Consider the following 23135-nt stretch of genomic DNA (forward strand, 5'->3'; position numbering starts at 1 on the left):
ATAGGGACAGAAAAGGCGACTTTGTTTTATACTATGTAGTGATTTATAGTTGTCTTAGTATTGGTACTGTTAACCTCTAGTGCTGTATGATCAGCAAATGTGGCTGTTGTTGTAGGGATATCACTAAAATAAACACAATGTTGATTCAAGGACACTACTTTGTGGTACACTCGCATAGATGGGTTTCATATCTGAGCAGTCTTCACCGTATGTTATTCTGAAATGTCATTGTATAGATATAATACAATGTATCTCACCAATTGTCGAGTGTTTATTGCTAAATTCCTTGGTTTGAGAACGTTTTAAGAACAATTCCCTTTCCTCCCTTGGAAGTTCTTTATTTTCCTTTTCTGGAGCTTTAATGGCTTTGAAATTTCTCTGATTTTCGTTCGGAATTATTACGTTTAACACTGTGTGTTTATTTCTACTTGGATTAGGTAAAGTATCACAACCTTCAGCAAGATAAAGTTAGAAAATATTTGCTCTCTATTTTCATTACTTTCAGAGAATTAATTGAACACGTTCACACGAAAGATATATGACAGACCGAAATCAGAAAGAGAAACAATACTTTACCACCTCTATATTATTCGTTAACCCTATTTGAGATTATTTGACAGTAAAAAATCGCAAGTTTTCACAACACTATAATGTATGAAAAGTTATACAACAGCTTAAACGGAAATGGAAAGTACTATCCGCCCACCGTATTTACCAAACACTGGTCCTTTTCAATCAATGAGGCAATCTTCCATAATGGATACTCTCCATTTTATTTATTACAGTTTTATCAGCTAGCGCTCTGTTCCGTTGCTATTTTTCTTTAATAAGTTCTTTAATGTCCCTCGGGTAGTTTATCTCTAGTGTTTTTTGATATTGGGATATTGTTTCATAATGATTTTTGTAAAATGACCACAAACAATTTTTAGTTGTTATGTTATTGGTTAATACAAACTTCCACAGCCATACTGGATCTATTCCAGTCTGTCCATTTATGTATTAGTGATGGTAAACGGGATACACTAATTATTTTCTCATTTTTCGTAGACAATAATGATAAACCTTAATTATTAAATTATTATGCTTATAGCAAACATGCACCGTCGGTTTCAACATTTAAACACTGGTTTCTACGTTTAAAAATGGTCATTTTGGCACCAAAGATAAAGGACATTCGATCGCTATCGACTAGATTTCAACAGGTCAAAGCTCGACCACAAGATGCAGAAGTTACGCTACCCGACGTATTTTCCAGAGCTTGCTCCTTCTGATTACTACTTCTTTCGAAATATGAGTCGTGATCTGTCTGAACGGCACTTCAGATCTTACGAAGATACCAAAAAATGGATCGATTCCTCATTAGAATTGGATAACCTCAAAAGATACATGATTCTTTCAACATGGAATCAGTAAACTGCCTGAAATATGAGAAAAAAAGCGGCTATCGATTGAAAATACCTTGAGTAAAAGACATTGTAACAATTTTCCACAATAAAGTTAAAAAAAACTATTTTGTAGGCCTAACACATCAGTCTAACGGTTCCAGATCTGGTCCAAACAAGATGCCGATCTTTTCACAGTCAGAAACCAAACAGAAATCGCCTGTTAATCGACATAGTCTAGACGCATAAAGAGAACGTTATAAAATCTATTAAAAAAATTGTATTTTAAACGTACGATGGCCGTGTATTTTTGGACGCTTTATTACACGGACAACATTGTAAAGTATTCGACATTTCGTTTGAAAAGTTTCGTTTTTTAGTGCATCTGGCCGTGCATATGTATAGTTATTAATATTACCAAAGAAATTTCTTTAATAATAACGATCAGTAACCTTAATACAGTCTTATCGAAGAAAAATACTATAAAGGTAAGACCGGATGTCTTCTGGGATGATTTCTAAAGTTGGTCACTCGCTAGTCGCTAGGCTTAATACTGGGGACCGTGATTCAGAGCCCATGTTAAACTTTAGGTCCGGTACAGATAAACCCATAGTTGGTAAAAGGAGATTTTAAAATATGTATAAAAAAACTGCATTGTTAAAAATATTTATTTTGACGTAGTATACTTTTTTAACATTTTTTATTGTTCTTTCCTGATATTTTACTTCAAATTTGCCTGACTACTGTATGGATTATGCACTTATCTTTTTTAAGTTTCCTTATGGGCTCTGATAATTATTCTATTTTGATAGTTATTAGCATTTGGTCGAATAAAAAAAATGATATAACAACTACTTACACAAGAAACGGTAAAATTAATAAAGCAAATAAGTGTGCGAGATCTTGATGTCGAGCTGGTCGAGTGATATTTCTGAAAACAATGAAAACGTACCTAAGAAACCAATTGTCAATAGCAAGGGTGAAATCAAAAATATACTTATAGATAGATACTTTTAATGACAGCTAATATTGAAATATAACGGCACTGACAGTTCAAATACTGACATCTAAATATACGAGTAATTAATTATGCTGGCGGATCATTGTACCGATGAATAATAGTGTCGATAACTAAATATACTAACAGGACAATTGAAAAATCCCCGGCCTACTATAGTAAAACATTTTTTTGGCAAAATTAGTTTTTTCTACTCAACATAATTCCCTTCAAGGGTGATACACTGATTATAGCGACCCTCCAACTTTTCGATACCATTTTTGTAGTACGATTTGTCCTTTGCTTCAAAATAGGCCTCAGTTTCGGCGATCTTTTGAGTTCTGATAACAGGAAATAGTCGCTGGGGGCAGATCTGGAGAATACGGTGGATGAGGAAGCAATTCGAAGCCCAATTCATGGATTTTTCCCATCGTTTTCACTGACTTGTGACACGGTGTATTGTCTTGGTGAAGCAGCACTTTCTTTTTGAAGAATGCAGAAGTTTTTCGGCAATTACGTCCTTCAAACGGTCCAATGACGCTATGTAACAGTTGCTGTCGATGTTCCTTCCTTTTTCAAGGTAGTCAATGAAAATTAGTCCATGCGCATCCCAAAATACAGACGCCATAACCTAGCCAGTCGACTGTTGCGTTTTCCCACGCTTTGGAGCGGGTTCATCGTGTGCAGTACACTCGGATGATTGTCAATTGGACTTCGGAGTGAAATGATAGAGCCATGTTTCATTCATTGTCACATATCGACGAAAAAACTCGGGTTTATTACGCATGATCATCTTCAAATACTGCTCAGAATCATCAACTCGTCGTTGTTTTTGGATCAAAAGTGAGCTCGCGCGGCACCCACTTTGCACAGAGCTTTCTCATACCCAAATATTCGTGAATGATATGATGTACACGTTCAGTTGATATCTTTAGAGTGTCTGCTATTTCATTCATTTTCAATTTACGATCATTCAAAATCATTTTGTGGATTTTTTTAATGTTTTCGTCGGTAACAACCTCTTTTGGGCGTCCACTGCGTTCACCGTCTTCGGTGCTCATTTCACCACGTCTAAACTTAGCATACCAATCCTTGATGGTTGATTTTCGTGAGGCAGTGTCCAGAAACTCGGCATCAAGCCAAAATTTTGCTTCAATTGTATTTTTCCCTTCAAAAAGCAATATTTTATCGACAAGCGGAATTCTTTTTTATCCATTTTTTTACAATAACAAAAGTTGCTTCACTCAAAATGCTACAGTTCGCAAACTAATCATCCGCAGGTGTTAAATTTACACACGCATATTTTAAGGGTTAGGACTAACTAAAAAATATATGGATTTATATGTTATAAGGGGGAGCAAAAGTCGCGCTACCATTTTAATTACGCGCCATCTCGGTGATGTTTAGCTCAGTTTCGTTCGTAATGGACGTTGTTCAAATATACGCCACAAGAACAAGCAGAAATAATAGCTCCATTATTGCCACTCAGCTGAAATTGTGTCAATGGTAGCGGGACTTTTGCCCGACGTTGTACATATTATTTTCGTTCTCAGTATACTACCAAAATTCATGGAAATACGACCTGTATAATGTATCGATGCCCACTCAACACGAAACGATTCTTACTGTTTACCAAAGACCAGTTGATCCAGCTAAAAGTTCTATCACCCGTGTATAAATAACAGTGAGACAATTATTTTTTCGCCACTCCATGACGGAATGCCGCCGAAAATCACAAAAAATAGACATTTTTCGCTAAAAATAAGGTACGTTTTGTTTTCGTTCGCCGCGAAGGTATCGGTAAAAAAAAACATAAAATAAAAGCGAGACCGGGTCTATTTTTACGCAAACCGGACTATTTTCGTGGGTATGTTTCATTCAGGCACCGTTTAAATTAACACCAGAAGAGCCAGCGAGACGGAGATAGAAAGAATAAAGGCGATGGAAAAAATGCAGTGGGCGATCCGACCCGGGAAATGTACGGCATCGGTTTGTTTGTCGTGGATGACGATAGATTTAGATGGTTTGTCGATTAAAAATAACCATCCGGTGTATAACATCTGCCGCGTGAAGTCCAAGAGCGAGTTATTCGATGTTTAAACTTTGAGGGTCTTGAAAATAAATAGCCGGGAAAGTAGTGGATCAGAATCGGCTCGATTCAGCACATTCAGGCATACTCAGGACAGCAGGACTCTCCTGTAACGGCTTGTAAAACACGACCAATTACACTAGTATACACGGTTTTAAACCTAAGCAACCAAAAGCTGTTTTTAAGGTAAATTAAGCGGCTGAATTCAAATCAGCAGTTCAATTTACTGTTTGTTTACTGCTTACAAATTTAAACGTCAACATGAATGAAAAGGTATAAATCAGAAATAAAATATTTAAAAAAAATTGAAAGGATTTCAAAAAATAAATAAGGAACTCACTAAAACGTAAGAAATAATGAAACTTGGATTTTTAACAAAAAAAACGTTTTAAGATAAAATATGTACATAATAATCGTTGTAATAACTAAATAAAAATAAACAAAAACCTTATTTAACCTATCTACTACACGTATTTTATATTCTCCTATATACACACAGCTTAGCTTAGCACATTTAGCTTAATACCTATCTAAACCTATTTATCTATCGACAATGTTATTTTGATTATTACCAACTAATCAGTTTAAAGTCGGTTCCGAACTTATTTTATTAAGTATTACAATGGATAGCCTAAGTACGATTGAAAATAGGGAACGTTGCAGGCTCTGTGGTCCGCTACCTAAATGTTCCAATCAAACTAGAACAAAAAAGTTGCTGCCCTGTTGGGAATCGAAACCGCGATCTCCGCGTGTAAATTTAACATTCTAACCATTACACTATAGAAGCAGTTGCTTACAATGTTTCTACTATTTCTCATATGATATGGTTAGTGCTTAAAAACACATTTTCAGCGTTACGAGACGTCCGTTGTCTTTCAGAACGACACCTGTCTGCTGTCGTACCGAAAATTCACATGTAAACGACAAATTGTGATATGTGAAGACTAATCGTCGGATACTTTTGACGCAATTTCCGCTGTGTGCCTATAATGGATCGATTATTTTGAATAAATATTGAACTGTGATTACTATTTTCAGTCGCTATTTTTTTGACTAGCGACTGTTTCGACTGTTTTCAGTCGATAGTTCCCAACGTTAGTCATAAGATTAAAGATAGTAAAGCCATTTGACCTAGTTCAATGAAGCTCTTAATTAAACTCAGGGAACATTAAGAACACTGACATACATTTTAAGTCCAAACTATCTATCGCAGAATAAGTATTTTGTACTTAGATTATAAACAGCAAATTAGAATATAAACAAATATAATTTTTTTTATTATTCATCTTTATTTACAACTAATCCAGAATAAGATTAACGAGCAATATTTTCCAACCAAAATCTTAAAGTTAAGGTGCTTTGCTTTACCAAGTTTAACCTACTGGCGTTTCCTCAGTTTTACTATTCTGGCGACCGCCACGACCCTTTAGGCCACCACCAATTCACCATCAACAACTACAAAGGTTGGCAACGCCGGTGGATTGGTACCATGCAGTTCTGGAGTATAAAAGGCCATCACGACGACGTCTCGCTCTCTTTTCTTATCACCGTCCCCCTGTAACAGTACCACTTCCACAGCGCTACCGTACTTCCTTCACCTTAACCTAATATCCTGTCCATTCTCCCATCGACCACATGTATCAATCGTAAGTTACAATAAACAACTTTGATTCAACCAGTATTTTTAGTTCCCGTGCAAATTCCTTCCAAAAATAGTAGTGAGTGTTCTGACAAATAATCGCCGCGGCAGCCACACATTTTGACCGATTGACCGACCCGACGAACATTCCTACACTATTAACCCACTCTACGAGTACTACACAAACTCAAAAGGTTTTGGTCCTTTTAAGTCTTCTTACTATTCCACTTTGGTCTAGCAGCTGGATTACTTTGATGTTCTCGTGATTATTAAGCCGTTCTTCATGCCTCTTTGCAACATTTTTTATCTCGTCTGCCATTATCTCCGCTGCCAGGTCTCTGTATAGGTCGCTGTTTCTTACATACTAAGGGACATTGATACCACTTAGTACCTTGTTTTGGAATCTTCGTATGACTGCTATATTGCTTGTACAAGCACACCTCCAAAGTTGTCCACACAGGCTTCAGTACCTGTTTGTAAATCATCAACTTATTTCGAATTGATAGTTAAGATTGTCTACCTAATAGCCAATATAATTTTCTATATTTGAGATTCAGCTCTTCCCTTTTCTTCTTAATGTGTTCTTTCCACATTAACTTCGCATCTACCTAGGTACTTAGCTCTGTTTTCATATGAAATAATACGATTGTTAATAATTATTGACATTTGAACAGTGTGTTTATTAAAAAAAATTTACATGTACTGATTTACTTTCATTAAGTCTAATATGTCAGCTTTTCGTCCATGCATTGACTTGACTTATTGACTCTTGGAGATTTTCATTAGCTTCTTGTTTCAATTTTGCCTCAAGTACTCAACTGCCAGTACTAATGTGTCATCCACCAACGTGGATGGACCAATGGACCCAGAAAACTGCCTTGTGTTATATCAGCCTTTATTGACCTTTTAGGAATGTTCGTCTAGTTCGAGTGGTCGGTCGGAGTGTGTGGCTGTCGATGCAATTGTTTGATGAAAACACTCACCACTATATGTGGAAGGAATTCACACGAGAACTGAAAACACTGTGGTACTGTTACAAGGGGGTAGAGAAAAGAAAAAAGAGCGAGACATCGTCGTAAGGGTCTTTTATAGCCAGAAACCGCATGGTACCAATCCACCGGCGTTGCTAACCTTTGAACTTGCTGTAGGTGAATGTGTGGTGGCCTAAAGGGTCGTAGTAGTAGTAGTTCTCCTGTAATCTGATCATATCCAGGTACTTTTTTCAGGTTAATATTGTCTTTATTTCTTCTGTTAATTCTTTTGATGTTACTGGTTATATTTCCTTGGTGGTTACTTCATTTATTTGAGATAGGATTTCAGTTACTTCTGTTTCATTTGGTTGGAAAGTATTTTTCAAATGGTTGGTGAATAGAAGTGCTGTTTCTAGACTAGTCCTAGCCCATGAGGATTATGTGCTGTGGAATAAAAAATTCCTTTAGTGGCCTTCCACAAAGAATAGTCGTAGTCAGTGTCTTTCTCATATGTAAGCACTGTTGTCAGGGTTTATCTCTATCTTAGTCTATCTTAGTAATGTTGTAGAATGATTTCAATGAATAATTATTGCTATTTAGTTTCATTTCTCTAACGTTACAATATCTAAAACAAACCCTATAGGAATCGCCTTGGAGCTATAGAAGAATATCCTCGCAAAAAGGTGAATTTCTCCAATACAGATGGAAGAACAAGTTCACGCCACCATCTCTTAAATAAATGTTCATTTTTAATTTATCAGAACAGTATAGTTGAATATCGAACGAACTATTACAGCCTTGTTATTGTTCTACTTTTTTCTCTGCTATATTATACGATAAATCCGATCTAAGAGAACTTTTTACCACGTCCATTACCAACCGGCTCCTGCCGACAACCCTCGGTAGGTCGTCGACCACCCATAGAGCGCGCTGTAGGCGTTCATTCTGGAAAAAATAAATTACAACATTCGCTTATCCAGGCTACTTAGCCGCTTGCGGTTCGACAACTAAATGATAAAAATAGACGCGGGAGCTTTCGATGGCTTTTCTCAGTTTGACACGCTCAGTTCGACATGGAGAACTCCGAGGGGAGTGTAATGTTCTCTCTATGGTTTAAATAAGATTGCGAAATCACAGCGACGTGGAAGCAATACAGCTACTGGACAACGCGCAGGAAATCAGAAGATTGAAGTGACCCAATAGTGAACTTGTTTAGTGTATAAATGTATTCTTAACTTTAGCTTAAGTCGATTAATTTTATTTTAATTTAGTAAATACATATTGATATAACATACATAACAGGTGAATTGAAAAGTCCCCGGCTACCATAGTAAAACAAATTTTTTTGGCAAAACTATCATCTCTTCATTCCACGGAAACTTCTTCCCAGCGAGCATTCATTTGAGATCAGAGAACAAGAAATACTCGCTGGGGGCCAGATATGGAGAATACGGTGGATGAGGAAGCAATTCGAAGCCCAATTCATGGATTTTTGCCATCGTTTTCACTGACTTGTAACACAGTACATAGTCTTGGTGAAGCAGTACTTTCTTTTTCTTCAAATGCGGCCGTTTTTCGTCGATTTCGTCTTTCAAATGGTCCAATAACGCTATGTAATAATCGCTGTTGATGGTCCTTTTTCAATGAAAATTATTCCATGTGCAGCCCAAAATACAGACGCCATAACCTTGCCAGTCGACTGTTGCGTTTTCCCGCGCTTTGGAGCGGATTCATCATGTGCAGTCCACTCGGATGACTGTCGATTGGTCTTCGTAACTCGTCGTTTGGTCAAAGGTGAGCTCGCGCGGCACCCTCTTTCCACAGAGCTTTCTCATACCCAAATATTTGTGAATGATATGATGTACACGTTCAGTTGATATCTTTAGAGTGGCTGCTATTTCATTCAATTTCAATTTACGGTCATTCGAAATCATTTTGTGGATTTTTTTAATGTTCTCGTCGGTACAACAACCTCTTTTGGGCGTCCACTGCGTTCACCGTCTTCGGTGATCATTTCAAGACGTCTAAACTTAGCATACCAATCCTTCATGGTTGATTTTCCGGGGGCACTATGCGGAAACTCGGCATCAAGCCAAGTTTTTGCTTCAACTGTATATTTTCCCTTCAAAAAGCAATATTTTATCAACACGCGAAATTCCTTGCTTCACTCAAAATGCTATAATTAACAAATTAATGATCCGACAGCTGTCAAATGTATACACGCATCTTTTGAGGGTTAGGGCTATCTAAAAAACACATGGATGTAATTCTAGTAACGCCATCTATGTGTCAGACCGGGGACTTTTCAATTGACCTGTTACATACATATTAATTCCATACTCGACTTCTTGTCTATTAAATCAAATACAACAGAACGGTAGTAATAAATTAATTTGTAAATTAAAATTGTACTAATTACATCTTATGTAAGATGTAATTAAGACAAAAAAATATAATTCATCATTCATATCAACGATTATCCGAACCGCTAGGCTCTCTAAAACTCCCTGAAACTCGCATTCTTCATAAGCTCTCAACTGTTTTTATGGCTCCTATTATTCCGTACATATTATTACCGAATCCCAGCCAGTATTTTGTTTATGTATGAACGAGCAAGTTGAAGTGAAAACTGGCCGATTGCCACGTGTATGAATAATGGAAAAATGCCGCGAAGATGTGAGTGTGTGCGCTTTTTTCTCGACAATTTTCACATTCCAGGTCACCTTCTAGTTTCAAGTCAAACTCGCTTTAATTTATCGCCACTGGATCGGTGTTTATCGCCATAAATTTCAAGTACAAGCCGTTGCAATTTCGAGGAAATGTTTGCTCTGGTTATCGGGCTTTTGCACTATAAAGATAACCGGCGAATATCATAGATATTGATGTATTTGTTAGTAGTTTTAATTCGAAATTCGTTGGATTCTTTATACTAGGCGTGCTAATAATTATTTTCAAGATAGCGCCGATGTGCAGATTAAGAAATGATCAGCATTTACAAGATATCAAGCTTAACACGTTCGCTGCCGATCTGGGTTCAAAGGGCTTCTAGGGTAAGTACTAGAAGCCGACTACGTTTTTTCTGATTAGAACAATAAATTATTCCTAATAACGTTTTTTACCGTGTGTCCAGTCTAGATTTTAACACTTTTTAACATTTTTTTTGTGTCTCGCGCCAGAGCGTGACAGGCACTGAGGTCAAATTTTATTGTCGATGGCCGTATATCACGCGAGCGCGTGGTGAATCAAAATGGATAGAATAGGAAAATACATTCTTGAATGAGAAGATATAATTTATATATTAATACCACAAAATTATATATATATATATATATACAAAATATATATATATATATATATATATAAATATTTTTTTTTTATAACATCTTTATTAGATACGCTTAGTACAATCTTAATTATTATTATTACAATTAATTTATTACTACTTTTCCTATGTGCTTGGATTAATTAACAAGCAAGACGAGTACGAGAAAATACATCAGTATGTATTCCTCAATTATAAAATTATAATTATTTATTAATTATTAACTTATAGCTATAGTTTACACTAATAATACACACTAAATGTTCACACAAGTTCGTATGGTTTTGTTCGTTTCAGTCTCCTGACATCCTGTGCGCTGTCCAGCAGTTGTATTGCTTCCACGTTAGAATGATTTAGTAATCTTCTTTCGTGTTTCAAGGCGAAATCCTGCACAACTTCGCAAATCCATTTGATTTCCAGGTCATTGTGCAGTTCTTCATTGGTTACATAGCGATACGCATTGGTAATCAATCGAAGAATCTTGTTTTGACAGCGCTGTATGACTAACTGATTTGAATATTTAGTGCAACCCCATATTTGCACCCCATAGGTCCAAATTGGCTTTATAATTGTATTATAGATCAACCTCTTTGATTTTAGATCAAGTTGGGAGTATCTTCCGACTAACCAGTATAGTTGTTTTATTTTGGTTCTAATGTGTTTTGCTTTTTGTCTAACGTGCTGCTTTCAATTTAATCTACCGTCAAGATGGATTCCAAGGTATTTTGCTGATTCTGCTTGAGGAATCGGGCATCCATTGAGTGATATAATTAAGTTTTTATTATTTCGCCTTAATGCAAAATTAACGTGGACAGATTTGGAGCTATTAAGTTGAATTTTCCAATCTTTCGTCCATTTGTAGATTTTGTTGACTGCCACTTGCACTTTTTCTATATATATATAAAATATACAAAATATATATATATATATATATATATATATATATATATATATATATATATATATATTTAATAAAAATAACTCAGTAAATGTCACTACAAACAAACAAACAAAATATCTATGCAAGTAAATTCGGAAGTCAATAGAAATAAATGAACGGCCATAGGCTAATACAAATTTTATACTAAAACTCACAAAATAAATAAAAACCCTATTCAGATAAACCATAAGAGGTCCTTCATGAATAATTTTTGCGCAGTCTAAACATTAACCAGGCTTTCTAAGACATGTAGTGCATACATCTCTGTTCTTTTTCTTTGTAAGTAACAATTTTTACATTGCTTTCTCATTACATTTCCTGCTTTCTTCTCCTCTGGTATTTTCAAAACATATTCGCTGATAACCGCTCTGGAAGTAGGTTTGGACGGAGCCTTTCGTAACGTTTTTATGACAGACAAACGAAAGTCGTAAATTGGAATACGATTGCCTGAATATTTATTGTAAAGTTAGGGCACGTTTCATGTGTATTTGTCCACTTTTAGGAAGGAGGGCCCTGATATATCGATAGTTTTTCCCGTCATATGCGATTCTACAATACATATGAATTAAAAAGGAAAGATCGTAAATGACTCACCTATAGTCTTCATATAATACCGATACAAGAACTAAATACAAGGCTCAGAAAGACCACCGCACATATAACGCGCTGGAGCGTAAGTGGCGTCCAATGAAAGCATCACATTACGCGCTAGCGCGTTATTGACACAGAACGTGTTAACAGATTTATCTTCCGGTACATGAAAAGAAATAGTTGCTAAATTCTAACATAATTGAAGAAATGATTACTAAAAAACCCAGGGCGTTAATTAAAAAATATTTTAACATCTTAAGTAAACAAAAACGGAGAACAAAATAAGTGATATAACTACTTACCCAACAAAAGGCAAAATAAATAAAGCAAATTCGAAGGGTGTGAGATCTTGACGTCGACGTGGTCGGGTGACAATTCTGAAAACATAATGAAAATGTAATTGAGCAACCAATATTCAATGACAAGGGTGAAATTAAAAATATACATGAAACAATAATATAATATAGATATACAATAAACAATAATGACAGTTAATATACTGGCAGCTAAAAGTATGGGTAATTAATTATACTAGCGAGTCATAATACCGATAATTGTTGTTGATAATATCAACGATCGACAATGACCATGATAGACAATAACAATGACGGAATAACCAGCATGGTTAACAACAATCTTAGTTCTTAGTAGTGAATAATATTGTCGGACAATCATAATACAACAGACCAGACCAATGATAAACTATGCTGGGCTGAAGAATGACAATGATATCAAGGGAGGCAACCAAGTAAATAAAAAAATAAGCAACTCTGTTGCTATTGTGACTTATTGACTCTTGGAGATTTTCATTAGCTTCTTGTTTCAATTTTGCCAAGTACTCAACTGCCAGTACTAATGTGTCATCCACCAACGTGGCTATTGAAATTTGTTCTGTTAGTGCTGTATCATAGGCATATAGAAGATACAGCAATGGACCCAGAAAACTGCCTTGTGTTATATCAGCCTTTATTGACCTTTTAGGAATGTTCGTCTAGTTCGAGTGGTCGGTCGGAGTGTGTGGCTGTCGATGCAATTCTTTGTCCGAACACTCACCACTATATGTGGAAGGAATTCACACGAGAACTGAAAACACTGTGGTACTGTTACAAGGGGATAGAGAAAAGAAAATAGAGCGAGACATCATCGTAAGGGTCTTTTATAGCCAGAAACCGTAGTGTACCAATCCACCGGCGTTGTTAACCTTTGAACTTGCTGTAGGTGAATGTGTGGTGGCCTAAAGGGTCGTAGTAGTAGTAATTCTCCTGTAATCTGATCATATCCAGGTATTTTTTTCAGGTTAAAATTGTCTTTATTTCTTCTGTTAATTATTTTGATGTTACTGGTTATATTTCCGTGGTGGTTACTTCATTTATTTGAGATAGGATTTCAGTTACTTCTGTTTCATTTGGTTGGAAAGTATTTTTCAAATGGTTGGTGAATAGAAGTGCTGTTTCTAGACTAGTCCTAGCCCATGCTCCGTTTTCTCTTCTTGAATGAGGATTATGTGATGTTGAATAAAAAATTCCTTTAGTGGCCTTCCACAAAGAATAATCGTAGTCAGTGTCTTTCTCATATGTAAGCACTGTTGTCAGGGTTTGTATAATACAACAGACCAGACCAATGATAAACTATGCTGGGCTGAAGAATGACAATGATATCAAGGGAGGCAACCAAGTAAATAAATAAATAAGCAACTCTGTTGCTATTGTGCACTCACTTCTTCTAACTCCAACTATGACAAACGTGCTATTAATAATATTAATAAAATCTAAGTTTGATATATTTTTTTAATTTTTAGTGAGTTCCTTATATATCTTTTTGAAGTCGGTTCAATTTTTTTATTAAAAATATTTTATTTTTCTCTTTTTAGTGTTAGATGTTTACCCAATACATTACGCAGTTATTTTATTAAGTATTACAATGGGTAGGCAAGTAAAGCTGCAGTGTGAGGAAAAATAGGAATAAACAATCATTGAAAATAAGGAAAGCTTCGGGCCCCCGGGTCCGCTACCTAGCCTAGGTGATTTGACAAATGTTCTAAGTAAACAACAACAAAAACTTATTGTCCCCGCCGGGAATCGAACCTGCGACCTCCGTTAGGGAGCTAAACGCTTTAACCATAGAAACAGTTGTGTACGATATTTCTACGAGGTCTTATATGCTATAGTTAGTGCTTAAAAAGCAAACTGAACGGTTTTGCACTGAAAGACTGCCGATTCCTTTCGATTTCCGCCCCTTCCCCCCAACAGATCCTGATTTGGTTCCAATGACACCACCTCAGAAGTGTATTCTTTGAATAAAAAAAGAATTTTGAAAATCGGCCCACAAATGACGGAGAAATCGGCGAATATACATTAAAATTATATCATATTGTATCGAATGTCTGGTAAAGCCAAACCAAGATAGGACAGGCTCCGAGCAAAATAGACGACACGTCGCTAGTAAAACGATGTCCCATCGGCTCGTTGTCGAGTGTGTGGATAATGGAGGTGCAGGTACCGGGGCTAGACGAAGCCCGCCAGAAGTCTCGGAGCGAGATAACGCGAGATCTCGGAGCATTTTTAAGAACCCTTAACGCACGTGCTGGAACAGTATTTCCCTCCACGAGATTGTGAACGAATAGGGATGCAGAAAAGGGCTTCTTAAACCAGCCTTCTGAGCCACCACCAAAAACCCGAGGGAGGAACTTTAACGATAACATACGATGCATCGGGTGTGAGAATCGGAATTAACTAAAGTAGCAGCTGAAACAGAAACAAGCTCACATCAAGTATAGTAGAATACTTATATGCTGTATATGTAATCATCAGTTGGGTCCGAAGACGGAATCGGCATTAGCCAAAACAGATTAGCAGAAACAGATACGATTTAGTAAGTCATTTTCATTCAATTCATAATTCCGTTCACCATTAAGTATAGTCTAATCAAAGTTTTTTTGTACATACGCCATCAAGATGTTTAATGTGTTGCCTGCCGCAATTTGTAAATTCGTTTTACAATCAGATAATGCTTTCCTTCTCATTTTATTCTAGTTAAAAAGAGACACAATTCTATCTGATTAGTTCGAACGCGTAAACGAATGAGCCTGTCGAAGTCATCCGGTTGTCAGACGTATGCAAAATTCTTGAAAGCAATAGTGATAAGAGGTTATAACTCTAACCTAGAAACTATTGTGGCTGTATAATTAACTGTAGTTTTTAGATGTACTAGGATGTAAAAATAAATTACGTTTGATAACATTTTTGTTCAATTATATTATTTAGATTAGAATTTTGTTTTCTGTCAAAGCAAAACTGAAGTAAAACTGACAAAGTGACGTCACAAATTTAGATGACGTGCGTGCAAAATAACTTTGAGTAGACTATATCAATTTTATACCCTATTTTACTTGTTTTATTTTATACATTTATAACATTATTCATTTAACTAAACAAACTTGTCTTTTGTTCTCAAAAAATTGTTACGTTTACTAGAATTTAGTATACCAAATTATCAACAACGGTCTCCCTCGGAATAATATAAAATACTGTTAACCACAGCTGAGTCTACTAAATCACAACTAACTCAACAATTTCTTTTCAGAGCTCAACCGTACCTCGCATCCTGGATCCTGGACCTTTTCTGGATGAATGGAGGTCGGTAATAATTTTCCGCGGATGTTTTGATATGGGAACAGCTGCACCAGATAATTGTCTGGCGCCGGTTTACCTGAATTTGATTATTTTTCACGTTCCTACTGAAATCTTGGCAGCTGTCCAGGAAAAAGTGCCGGTAAGATCTCGCAGATAATTTTGGGATAACTGACGCAAAGTCACGCAGAACTCTGATCCGAAGTGGTTATTAGTCTGTGGATTATAATGTGGAATTCATGCAGGATGATGGATGAACCGAAAGAATGGTGATAGCACTTCGCGGACATGTCTTTTTCCGCTTTGCTGCCGATTGTTTTATTTCTACGACAGCAAAGTGAAAAAGGCTAGTGCGCAATAGTGATCTTCGACATCACCATGGCACCAAGACAATGACCAACAGCCACTGCTCAATATTTTATATTGTTAACCAATCTATTGTCTATAAATGATATTAAAATAAGAATGATAAGGAAAGTATAAATCAAATCAGCAAAAAACAGGTAAAAAATGTTCAGTTTTGACTTAATCATCATTATCATCATCATCATCATTAATTATTCTCAACCAAGATGCCGTTGCTGTTGGTACAGAATGGACATCGAATATTCTTCACTAAAACATTCATTCCTTGTGTTATTACCATTATAACTTCTTATTATAGTATTAGCCATTAGATTCTATACATCTTGCCAATATATGGATGCCATCCCGGAAAAAATGTTTGTTCTTTAAGTAAAATCATTCATCGAGCCATTTTCTAACTTCTTCGAAATTAGGGAAGTGTTGCTCTGCAAACATAGGTCCCATTGATGCGAAAAATTGATAGTCGGACGGGGCAAGGTCTGAAGAATATGGCGGTTATAATAATGATAGGTATACATACAATGCACTATCAAAATATTGAGGTAATAAGTGGGTTGAAAAATCTCGGGCCTATTACAAGAATGGCGCTTGATCATCTTCAAACATCATGATTCTTCGAATCGTCAACTCGTCGTTGTTTTTGGTAAAAAGTGAGCTTGCGCGGCACCCACTTTGCACAGAGCTTTCTCATATCCAAATATTCGTGAATGATATGATTTACACGTTCAGTTGATATATTTAGAGTGTCCACTATTTCATTCAGTTTCAATTTACGGTCATTCAAAATCATTTTGTGGATTTTTTTAATGTTTTTATCGGTAACAACCTCTTTTGGGCGTCCACTGAGTTCATCGTTTTCGGTGCTCATTTCACTACGTCTAAACTTAGCATACCAGTCCTTGATGGTTAATTTTCCTAGGACTGTGTCCGGAAACTTGGCATCAAGGCAAGTTTTTGCTTCAACCGTATGTTTCCCCTTCAAAAAGCAATGTTTTATCCTTTTTATCAATTAATTCCTTTATAGTTAATTCCTTTTTATCCATTTTTTCACAATAAAGAAAGTTGCGTCACTCAAAATGCTATAATTCATAAATTAATGATCCGACAGCTGTCAAATTGATACACGCATCTCTTGAGAATTAGGGCTAACTAAAAACATATGGATTTAATTCTAGTAGCGCCATCTATGTGTCAAGGCGGGGATATATATATATATATATATATATATATATATATATATATATACTCAGATTTAAGATAATGTAAGGACAAATTGTTAGTAAGTTAATCGGCAACGACTACTAACAATGTAAAAAATTAATTTAAAAAAATGTAGTTTATCGATACCGACAAGGTTTCTTTTAATTGAAAAATATGAAAACGACTGATAAACACCTGAACGACGACAAAACCGAACTTAAACTGCCGCTATATCGGCCGAGGCCAGTGGCGTTTATCAAAATCCGTGAGTAACTAGGGAATTTTCTGTATTGCTTTAACGGGCGACAATCCATTGCATTGGAACCGATTGATAACGTATGCCACGATACTAATAAGGCGGAAAAGTAACGTTTATAGCGGTGAAATTCATTTAAAGAAAAGGCACGTCCCGAACATTAAGCATCGCCGTTTCGCGAATGTTGAAATTCGGCGTCGATTTGTTATTGGTGGGCAGTTGGAGATTTTCTCATACAACGTGAAATCTCTAGTCAATACCGACAACAATAGAAACATTTAATTTACCTTAAAAAACTATATTATTTTACGGACATACAATAATATTACTGTTTTTTGACCTGATACATAGATGGCGCTACTAGAATTAAATCCATATGTTTTTTAGTTAGCCCGAAATCTTAAACGGTGCTCACTTTGACCAAAAACAACGACGAGTAGATGATTCGGAGCAGTATTTGAAGATGATCAAGCGTAATAAACCCGAGCTTTTGCGTCGATATGTGACAATGGATGAAACGTGGCTCCATCATTTCACTCCGAAGTCCAATCGATAGTCATCCGAGTGGACTGCACACAATGAACCCGCTCCAAAGCGTGGAAAAATGCAACAGTCGGCTGCCAAGGTTATGGCGTCTGTATTTTGGGATGCCCTTGGAATAATTTTCATTGAAAGAAGAAGGACCATCAACAGCGGCTATTACATGGCGTTATTGGACCGTTTGAAGGACGAAATCGCCGAAAAACGGCCGCATTTGAAGAAAGATAAAGTGCTGCTTCACTAAGACAATGTACTGTATCAAAAATCCATGAATTGGGCTTCGAATTGTTTCCTCATCCACCGTATTCTCCAGATCTGGCCCCCACGACTATATCCTGTTCTGAGATCTCAAGAGAATCCTCGCTGGGAAGAAATTTTCGTCGAATGAAGAGGTGACCGTCGAAACTGAGGCCTATTTTGAAGCAAAGGACAAATCGTACTACAGAAATGGAATAAAGCCAATTTTGCACAAAAAAAAACCGTGCCCAGATCATAGAAAAGCTATGAATTAATTGTCGTGCTGATGGTCTTCTCTTGACCATATCGGGTTTCCGTCGGCTCCTAGCCAACGCGTGTGGGACCAGCCGAGATATGTCCCCCATCAAGAAGGCGCGCGCGACCATTGAAGAACGAGCCGCGGCGAATATCCGCACAATTACGAACGGCTAAATTTACTGGTGAAACGAGGAAAGGCGAGAGACGTCACCCACAACCCAGAAATTCGCATATATGAAATAACTCCCGTCTAAATATATCCTTTGATTTATAAGGCGCATCGTTCGGACCAGCGCTTCAACCGTTCGAACGCGCTACTTTGTGTTAACTCTACGACAACGTGTTACATTTTGTTACACCTGTTTGGATCAACGTCACGTCCGACGCTGTTTTGTTTGCTGCAGCGAAAATAGAGTCTTCCTCGGTGGATTTTCGCGAGTGACTCTTCAAATATCGTTTTAAAAACACGGAAATACCCAAAAAAAGCAATTTTAAAGAACAAAAGGATAAGGATTAAAAGGCCAATTGAAGTCCCCGGTCTACCATAGTAAAACACATTTTTTTGCCAAAATTATTATTTTTTTATTTAACATAATCCCCTTCAAGGGTGATACACCGATTATAGCGACGCTCCAACTTTTCAATACCATTTTTGTACTACGATTTGTCCTTTGCTTCAAAATTGTCCTCAGTTTCGGCGATCACCTCTTCATTCGACGACAATGTCTTCCCAGCGAGCATTCTTTTGAGATCTGAGAACAAGAAATAGTCGCTGGAGGCTAGATCTGGAGAATACGGTAGACGAGGAAGCAATTCGAAGCCCAATTCATGGATTTTTGTCATCGTTTTCACTGACTTGTGACACGGTGCATTGTGTTAGTGAACAAGCACTTTCTTTTTCTTCAAATGCGGCCGTTTTTCGGCGATTTCGTCCTTCAAACGGTCCAATAACGCTATGTAATAGCCGCTGTTGATGGTCCTTCCTCTTTCAATGAAAATTATTCCAAGCGCATCCCAAAATACAGACGCCATAACCTTGGCAGCCGACTGTTGCATTTTTCCACGCTTTGGTTTATTGTGTGCAGTCCACTTGGACGACTGTCGATTGGACTTCGGAGTGAAATCATGGAGCCACGTTTCATCCATTGTCACAAATCGGTACAAGACTCGGGTTTATTACGCTTGATCATCTTCAAACACTGCTTCGAATCATCAACTCGTCGTTTTTTTTGGTCAAAAGTGAGCTCGCGCGGCACCCACTTTGCACATCGCTTTCTCATACCCTAATATTCGTGAAAGATATGATGTACACGTTCAGTTGCTATCTTTAGAGTGTCTGCTATTCTATTCAATTTCACGGTCATTCAAAATCATTTTGTGGATTTCTTTAATGTTTTCGACGGTAACAACCTCTTTTGGGCGTCCACTGCGTTCATTGCACCACGTCTAAACTTAGCATACCAATCCTCGATCGTTGATTTTCCCGAGGCAGTGTCCAGTAACTCGGCATCAAGCCAAGTTCTTGCTTCAACTGTATTCTTTCCCTTCAAAAAGCAATATTCTATCAAAACGCGAAATTCCTTGTTATCCATTTTTTTTCGCCATAACAAAAGTTGCTTCACTCAAAATGTTATAATTCACAAACTAATGATCCCGCAGCTGTCAAATTTATACACGCACCTTTTGAGGCTTAGGACTAACTAAAAAACATATGGATTTAATTCTAGTAGCGCCATCTATGTCTCAGACTGAGTACTTTCAATTGACCTGTTAATAGGGGTCGGTGATTATCACGACAGATACTTCTAATAACAGGTAATAAAGATACTGGCAGTTAATATTAAATTAAATCATACGTACTGGTACTGATAATGGATAATATTGATAATATCAATAACAGACAATAAGAATAGTAGTCAATAGCAAAGACGGAATAACTATGATGGTCAACGGCAATCTTAGTCCATAGTGGTCAACAACAATGATGGACAATGGACAATAAGACAACAATAACAACAGACAACGGATAAAAGCGATAGCTAATAGCAAATCTAGCAATATTATGCTAGAACAAAGTAACGACGTACCAACTTATAACCCAACACTAACAATAACTTCAATAAGTTATTTCGGCATCAGTTTCTGGCTTATAAAAGAGTTATAAATTATTATATATTATTATAATTTACAGTAAATTAAGAAAAATACGAATAAGTAACAATAAAATAAAACAAAATAAAACATATCAACTTAATTGGATAAATGTGTAAATAAAAAAAGAAATACAAAATATAATTGAATTTAATTAAAAAGAAAAAAGATGGTGCCATTGATGGCAAACGTTTTTCTTGATGGGTGTCCGCGGGACTGGCAGATCCCATAAAAAAGCAGAGGCGGCAACGTCGCATTTTAGTTTCTCATCTTTTTTTAAATTTCAAATTTTATTTAAAATATGTTAACCGTATTTCTGAACAAGAATTTTTCAAATAGTATGCTAAAATAAGTCACTACCGCCATGGTTAGCGCAATAGTAAAGGCGACAGGATGGCCCACCTAGAATTGCAATAGTCGCGGGTTCGAATCCTGCTGGGGCATGGTCGTGAATTTATGTTTGTGATTGTTTAATATTTGTGATTTTCCTAGGCAAGAGCGTAAAAATCCAACAAGGAAAATGATCGCAGTCGCGCCAGTAACCAAGCTGGGTAAGACCGGATGTCTTCTGAGATGATTTCTAAGACTTAATGCCGACTACCGTTGTTCGGAGCCCACGTTGAACAGTAGGTCCAGTCCAGATAAACCCTCGTCGGTAAAAAGGAGACTTTAAGCTATAAAAAAAGTCACTTTTACAAACATATTCTTAGTGAAGTTTTTTTTTATTTCAACATTACGCGCGTATGCGTGCCCACATTGGATACGTTGATCTTTACGATATACTTTCCCACCCGTAACCAATCCGATACAGTCAAATAATTAGAGCATGGACCTCTCTAACCAAGGCCAAGCCCATAAAGCGTTCCTCTACGAGAATTTCGCGGAATTCGCGATGAAAGTGAAGAAGAAGATTCCGACTGGGCTACCCGTGGATTTTTCTCTTCGTTTCGGCCGCCGACTGCGGGTTTCGCGGGACGTTTTTTGTGGGAGGAACTGAAATATGACTTCCGCCAAGCGTCCGTCATGACACTAATCAAATGTCGTTAATTGGAATGGACGGTGTCGCTAAAAATATTTAAGTACCATCGAGCCAAAACGGTAGTTTCGAAAAGTGTGTTAATATTAGAGGTCGTGGCCTATCCGCACCAATACCCAAACTCAACATGCAACAGCTAGCTAAAGATGATTAAAATAACATTGTCACCTTCCTAAATTCGCCATTTCAAATAAACCTGCGATATGAAAAAATTACAGACAGAGAATAACCCGAAAACTTTTACTATATATTTACTTTTTATCTGAGAAGGGTGTAAAATTATAGTATTTGAGAAATTATAAATAAAGAGGCTTAACAACGTAACAGAAAAAAGAAAGATTATACCATAATATCAGTTTGGGTTTCACAATAAGCAAGGTACTATAAAACCAATGCATAGACTTGTAAACAAAATAAAAATGAACTTGAGAAGTTCCCGACCTACCATAGTAAAACACATTTTTTTGGCAAAACTTTTTTTATTTCTTTTGTTCTTTTATTCTCTTATTTTTTTATTCAACATAATTCCCTTCAAGGGCGATATACTGATTATAGCGACCCTCCAACCTTTCAATACAATTTTTGTATTCAAAATAGTTGAGGCATTTTGGCAATCACCTTTTCATTCAACGAAAATTTCTTCCTAGCCAGCATTCTCTTGAGATCTGAGAACAGGAGATAGTCGCTGCGAGCCAGATCTGGAGAATACGGTGGATGAGGAAGCAATTCGAACCCCAATTCATGGATTATTGCTATCTTTTTCACTGACTTGTGACACGGTGCATTGTCTTGGTGTGGCAGCACTTTCTTTTTCTTGAAATGCGGCCGTTTTTCGGCGATTTCGCTTCCTTTTTCAAGGTAGTCAATGAAAATTATTCCATGCGCATCCCAAAATACAGACGCTATAACCTTGCCAGCTGACTTGTGTTTTCCCACGCTTTGGATCGGGTTCATCGTGTGCAGTCCACTCAGATGACTGTCGATTGGACTTCATAGTAAAATGACGGAGCCATGTTTCATCCATTGTCACATATCGATGCAAAAACCCGGGTTTATTACGCTTGATCTTCTTCAAACACTGCTCCGAATCATTAACTCGTCGTTATTTTTGGTCAAAAGTGAGCTCGCGCGGCACTCACTTTGCACAGAGCTTTCTCATACCCAAATAATCGTGAATGATATGATGTACACGTTCAGTTGCTATCTCTAGAGTGTCTGCTATTTATTCAATTTCAATTTACGGTCATTCAAAACCATTTTGTGGATTTTTTTAGTGTTTTCGTCAGTAACAACCTCTTTTGGGCGTCCACCGCGTTCACCGTCTTCGGTGCTCATTTCACCACGTCTAAACTTAGCGTACCAACCCTTGATAGTTGATTTTCCTGGGGCAGTGTCCGGAAACTCGACATCAAACCAAGTTTTTGCTTCATCTGTATTTTTTCCCTTCAAATAACAATATTTTATCAACACGCGAAATTACTTTTTATCCATTTTTTTCACAATAACAAAAGTTGCTTCACTCAAAATACTA

General features: G+C 36.8%; 1 long non-coding RNA gene across 1 annotated transcript in view; it reads right to left on the bottom strand.

The window, feature by feature from the left end:
* LOC143203620 (uncharacterized) overlaps positions 1 to 23135 on the bottom strand; it is a 42253-nt gene that overhangs the window by 16925 nt on the left and 2193 nt on the right. Inside the window, exon 2 of the long non-coding RNA XR_013007382.1 lies at positions 12234 to 12308. This is a non-coding gene — a long non-coding RNA (uncharacterized LOC143203620). The remainder of the gene's footprint in view (positions 1 to 12233; positions 12309 to 23135) is intronic.

The sequence above is a fragment of the Rhynchophorus ferrugineus genome, unplaced genomic scaffold, assembly GCF_030347505.1.
Source record: "Rhynchophorus ferrugineus isolate W39M unplaced genomic scaffold, kcgeb_rfMv2 rfM10, whole genome shotgun sequence".
NCBI classification, from domain to species: domain Eukaryota; kingdom Metazoa; phylum Arthropoda; class Insecta; order Coleoptera; family Curculionidae; genus Rhynchophorus; species Rhynchophorus ferrugineus.